The following is a 6,000-nucleotide window of genomic DNA, read 5'->3' as shown; positions in this document are numbered from 1 at the left end:
GCCGCAGGTAAGCCTCTTTTCTTTCACTCTCCATATTTCCATTAACCGTTGATTGTACCTGCAGCAGTCCAAAAATTCAGCAACACAACAACAATTGCAACAACAATAATTCACGGTTCAGAATTACACGAAAACAACTCCGAAGCAGTAGCGGCAAAAATTCAGCAAAGCAATAATAATAATTTGCAGCCAGCATAAAGAAATCAACTCCTACATCAACTAATTCGAAGCCGACAGTTCAAAAACAGTGACAACAACAAGCTACTTGCAGAATTTCCAGAAAGCAAAGTGAACAACGTACCTTCAAACAATAATCGGCGAAATTCTCCTCGCCGTAGGTAAGTCGGTTCTTCTTTCACTCTCAAACTTGCTGTTAATTATTGCTGTATCTGTAAAATGTTCAAAACCAAAAACAGAGAGCATACGTTATTATTGCCATATCATAAAAAACTTGCTGGTACCATGAGAACGAAATTGAAGAACAAACCTTGAGTTTGTCTTCAATCAAAAAGACCAGAAGCTCTTGTTTTATTCACCGCGGACAAAATCGAAACAGAGAAAGCTTGAGTTATTATTACTATACTGAAAATACAGAGAAAAATCATATTAAACTTTCACTGTAAACCAAGCTCCATACACAGAAAATTAACTCCAATATTTCAGTAGGTTCATCATAAGGAAACCGGACAAAAATCATTTACAGTTCTTTTTTTTAGCTTTGAGTCTGAATGTGAATAACTGTTGTGATGAATTTGGGGTTTAACTGAATGATTAAGAGCAAAGTTTAAGAGAAGCATACCTAGTTTTCCACTTTTGACTGTGAAATCGGTTCACGAATTCAACAAGCTCCTCTCGTGGCCGCCGGAAAAACTCGAAGGCGGTTGTTGTTGTTTGTTCGGTGAGAGCAAAAGAACAAGAGAAAGGAGCCATCGAATTATTGTTGTTCACCATCGTGAGAATCTGAGAAAGAGAGAGGCTGAATCGTTTTTGTTGTTCACAGCAAGAGAGTCAGCAAAGAGAGAAAACCGAGTGAGAGCTTGTGTTTGTTTCTTGTTCACAGCGAGCAGAGAGAGAGGTAACACGAGAGAGAGCTGAGAAATTGGTCTTGTTGTTCTCCTTTTGCTTTTCTGTTCAGAAGCGTAAAAAAAATAGAGAAAGGAATGGAAGGAGGCGATGCCTCATGTGTTGGTTAGGGTTCCAATCAAAACCCATAAGCTTGTGATAAGAGCATGGGCGGATCCGGGTTCCATCTGACCCGACCCGGTCCGGCCCAACCTTTCTTTTTATTTTTTTTATGCAGCTTTCAGCAATTGGGCCATGCACCTCCATTTTGTTTTCTAAACCCCCTGGCCCAATTATTTAGTTTAGTTCTTTTAACTATTTCTTTTAGTTTTATTTAAGAAAATTGTTTGCATAAAAAAGACTAAGCATTTTATTTTAATATAGGATTTTATTTTTCTTTTCTAATCCTTATTAAAAAATCCCAAAAATATTTTAGATGCATATTTAATTTTATGTTTTCTAATTATTTTCTTCTTTTCATGAAAAAATCACAAAAAATATATTTTCTTAGATTAATTTCTTTTGAATTTAATATTTTCATATAATTTTGTGTAGTTAATCATTTAAATTTCTATTTGATTACCATTGCACATTGCTTGAATTTTCTAACTTCATCCGAGACTTCGAGATTATTTCTCTGTTGTTCTCTGTTTGTTTGGTCTTCCATTTGCTGTAGAACTCCATAAACAATTACTGGATGATCATGGAATTGCTGAAAGTTGTGAGCTTATTCGACGTTTCTTTTCTGCTGGTGTGGATTCTTAATATCTGTTAAGATCCTAATTTATTCCAAGCACATCACTTGAAGATCACGGTAACACCTCAAACTCAGAAATCCAATTTTCTCATTCTTCGAGGTAAGCCTAAAACTCAATCAACTGTTTTCACAACAGTAATCAATTCACTTTCAAATCATGCAACTCATTGTTTTTCAAAACAGTGGGGCCTCTCGAATATTAGAGAGTATAAGTCCCTTTCCTCTTTCTTTTATACAATTTTTCTTTGTACAGAAAACTCTTTCAAAACAATACTTTTCAAACTGTTTTCAAAACAACAAACGACGCGTCTGTAAATAAAACAATCAACCATGTTTTATGTAAATAAAACACGGGCCTCCATGTAGGTATAAGTCCCAAGCCCCTTTTGTACATACCCATTCCAGTACATGAAATTAGGTATTTCATTGTACGCATTTTTGTACATATTTCAATCTGTTTTTTTTAACTTTGAATAACAAATCAAAAAATGAAGGTTTCTTTAAATCTTCCCAAAAATATACCATGGGCCTCCATGTAGGTATAAGTCCCAAGCCCTTTTGTAAAAACCTGTTTACATAGCTGTGAATAAACTCAAGTGGACTTCTCCCCGAGTGTGAGTCCCGACCCCCGTGTATACAAATGGAGCATGCTTACAGGTATATTTCCTTCATAAACTCCATTATATACACACACTCTGTCATATATATATAATTGTTCATACCTGTTCATGTTTGTTCATACTTGTTCATGTTTGTTCATATGTGTGATATGTGTGCTTGTTCAACTTAGTACAACACTAGGTTCCCCATAGCCTCCTATTGGGCTTCGTGCAAAGAATCTCTCTAGTTTAGGTTAGGACATAGAGTATGGTTTCTCGGTGAAATCGCTCTAAGAGCTCAAACTAACTATACCATGCCTCCCCTTGGGCTTTGTACAAACGAGTGACCCTCCCATAGCCTCCTCTTGGGCTTACAATGCAAGGACCCTGGATTGTCCCTCCCATAGCCTCCTCTTGGGCTTACAATGCAAGGACCCTCGGATAGCCTCCTCTTGGGCTTCGTACAAGGACCCACGGGCTTCTTATAAGCATCCCCAATATCCAAATCAAATACCCTAGGAGATTAGACATTTATCATCTCTATGATAGGAGTATCTCTTCTATATCATCACAAACAATCAATCAATCAAACTTTTTTGCCACAAGTCTGGCTAATCAATCAAACTTCTTTTTGCCACAAGGCTGGCTAATCAATCAAACCGTTTTGCCACCATACTGGCTGATTAATCAAAGTTTTTGTCACAAGGCTGACTTCATTGAAACTTTTGCCACAAGGCTGGCTGATTAATCAAAACTTTTTGTCACAAGGCTGACTTCATTGAAAGTTTTTGCCACAAGGCTGGTTAAACAAACAAAAACATCTTTATCATTCTAAGCGCCATAAGTGGCATGGCCCAGGGCTTATAATGAAAAGATTTTCAAACAAAAATCAAACAGATGTATGTGATGATATAGATTAGATACATCGAACATTTAGATGACATTTGTCTCTTATCCTTTGCTTCCACTAGCATAAGTGGGAACTACGATTGCTCTGACTTTCTCAACATCCCTTTGAGAATACGTAGGCACAAGGTCGTATCCTTGGCGAGCAAAACTTCTCCCTCAAACCATTCAAACCTTAGCACCCGTAGACCCCGAGCTACAGATGCTCTGATTCCCTCTAAGGGATATGTATGCAGAGGATCGCGATGATCTTTGCGAGCATAATCAAACAAACACCTTAGGTCCTACCTATTTCACAACAGAACCACCACCATAACATAGAATGAAAAACAATAAAGAATCCTATAGAGTACTATAGATATGTTGGGTGCTAATACCTTCCCTTCGTATAACCAACCCTCTTACCCAAGATCTCCCCCCACTTTTTAGGTTATTGCAGCTTTTTTCCTTTTCCTCCTTTGGAAATAATAAAAAGTTTGGTCGAAACAAAGAAAAATCATTTTTTATGAGCACTCGAGCCCAAAGAAGGCATCAGGTGTCTCATCCCAAAAAAGCGGAACAAAACGATTTTTCGCCCGCGTCACACATAGGGATTGAAAATAAATCAACCCCACAGTCTGCTTGCTTCCCTATCAAGCAACATCCTAGACCCAATCAAAATCCTGACCATAAAAACACTTTGAGCACAAAGGTTACCTTATCAATGTCTTCACTCCCGCATGAAGGTTTTGACAATACTCTTTGTGAATACAAGATCACACTCACAAAGATGTTTTTGATTCATGGCAAACTCAACAAGCATTCAAGCAACAAGGTACAAGCAGAAGAACTCAAAGAAAAGCAAGCTTTGGTCTCTCATAACAGAGCAGGTCGACCCACTATGCGGACAGGTCGACTCAACACAAGCAAAATAAGAGGAACTCAGAAAATCAGCAGTTAGGTCGACCTACTCCCAACACAGGTCGACCTAAAATAAAGAAATTTACATATCATTCTGCTAGGTCGACCTACACAACAACTAGGTCGACCTAATCTGTGAAAAATTCCCCAAAACGCATCTGAAGTGGATTCTGGTCGACCTACTTCTTTGACAGGTCGACCTAACTAGGAACAAATGACATCCAAAGGATATGCAGCTCTGTTAGGTCGACCCAGCCCTAAATTAGGTCGACCTATCTGATCAAAACTGTCAAAATTTCTGGTTTTCTTTGCATCAACTGAAAAGCTCTCATATATATCATCAAAGGTTCAATTATTGAAAAGAACACCAACGACTGAAAGATACACAAAGGCTTCTCATCTTCGTTCTTCGTCATCTCCAACACAATTACACATAATCATTCTTGCGTTGAGGGTTAGTGATCGAGTTCGATAACGTCCATGGAACGAAATTGAAGATTCCTAGTGGGTGAAGATTTGTGGGGTTTTTGGTGAATAAAATCCGAGGGTTTTGTCCTCCAAGATAGGTGTTTCTTGGGGGTTTTTATCAAGAGGTTTCATCGAGGATCCATCTGAGTGTGAAGATTGAAGAACAAGGGTTCAAGGCAATTCAAGAAACTGCAGAAAAGGGATCAAGTGAAGCTCTTGGATCACCTTGATCTGACTCAAAGATTAAGGGGGAAGAAGATTCAAAGGATCGACATAATTGGTTTATGGTTTATCGCTTTGTTATCTTCTTTGTATAAACTGCTTTCAACATTAATGAAAGATTTCCCAATTTCAGTTTGGAATTGGGGGCAGACGTAGTCGTAGCGAGGACGATCGACGAACTGCCTAAACAAATATCGTGTTCTTGTCGCTTTTACCTTTTAAATTTACGTTCTGTTCATATTTGGTTATAATAGCAAATTGATCAACGATTCGAGTGTTAAGATTGTGAATTAAGAACTTATATAAACATCACAATCCATCACACATTGAATCACCATCAATTTGATCATTATCACCAAGTGTTTGCGTTTTTGCTTATTTCACTATTGCTGCATTGCAAACGTCGTTCATCATTTAAGAAGTTAATTGATTTTCAATAGAGCGACGTATTGATTCTATAGTATATTCTCTTATCGTTTATCTCAAGCTGGTTAGTGGTTTTAACACATATACAATCCTTTCAATAGTGGTTTGGAATAGACGCGAGTCGATTCAGAATCACTTCCGCTTAAAGTTTAATTAATTCCGCAAAACTGTGTAAGATCTATTCACCCCCTCTAGATCCTAAGGCCAGCGTCTAACAAGTGGCATCAAGAGCTCTGGTTTATTCCGTGCTACGTGAAACACTTATTGGAAAGACGGCTTCCAGACCTAAAGGGGCTCACAATAGAGCTCCAGTTTTCAACGGTAAAAACTATTGCTATTGGAAGGATTGTATGCGTGTCCACATCAATGCAATTGATAGGAACATCTGGACAGCTATTGTCAATGGTCCCTTTCAAATCACCATGACAAATGCAGCTGGTGCAGTTGTTCCAAAACCAGAAAATACTTGGGATGCCGAAGATGAAAAGAGATATGGATACGATTGGAAAGCGAGAAACATTCTAATCTCAGCTCTAGGAGTTGATGAATACTATCGCGTTTCCCATTGTAGATCCGCTAAAGCTACGTGGGACACATTGCAAGTTGCCCACGAGGGAACGGATGATGTCAAACTAGCTAGAATCAATACGCTAACTCAAG

At 38.2% G+C, this 6,000-nt stretch overlaps 1 long non-coding RNA gene across 1 annotated transcript; it reads right to left on the bottom strand.

The window, feature by feature from the left end:
• LOC131611471 (uncharacterized) lies at positions 1–570 on the bottom strand. Its single transcript, XR_009286918.1, has 3 exons — positions 488–570; positions 302–389; positions 1–58 (listed from the first exon to the last, which is right to left on the bottom strand). It is a non-coding gene; the product is annotated as an uncharacterized LOC131611471 (long non-coding RNA).
• Positions 571–6,000: the final 5,430 nt, after the last annotated feature.

This window comes from Vicia villosa, linkage group LG6 (assembly GCF_029867415.1).
Source record: "Vicia villosa cultivar HV-30 ecotype Madison, WI linkage group LG6, Vvil1.0, whole genome shotgun sequence".
NCBI lineage: Eukaryota > Viridiplantae > Streptophyta > Magnoliopsida > Fabales > Fabaceae > Vicia > Vicia villosa.
The sequence above is the reverse complement of the archived record's forward strand: the minus strand, read 5'-3'. Positions and strand labels throughout refer to the sequence as shown.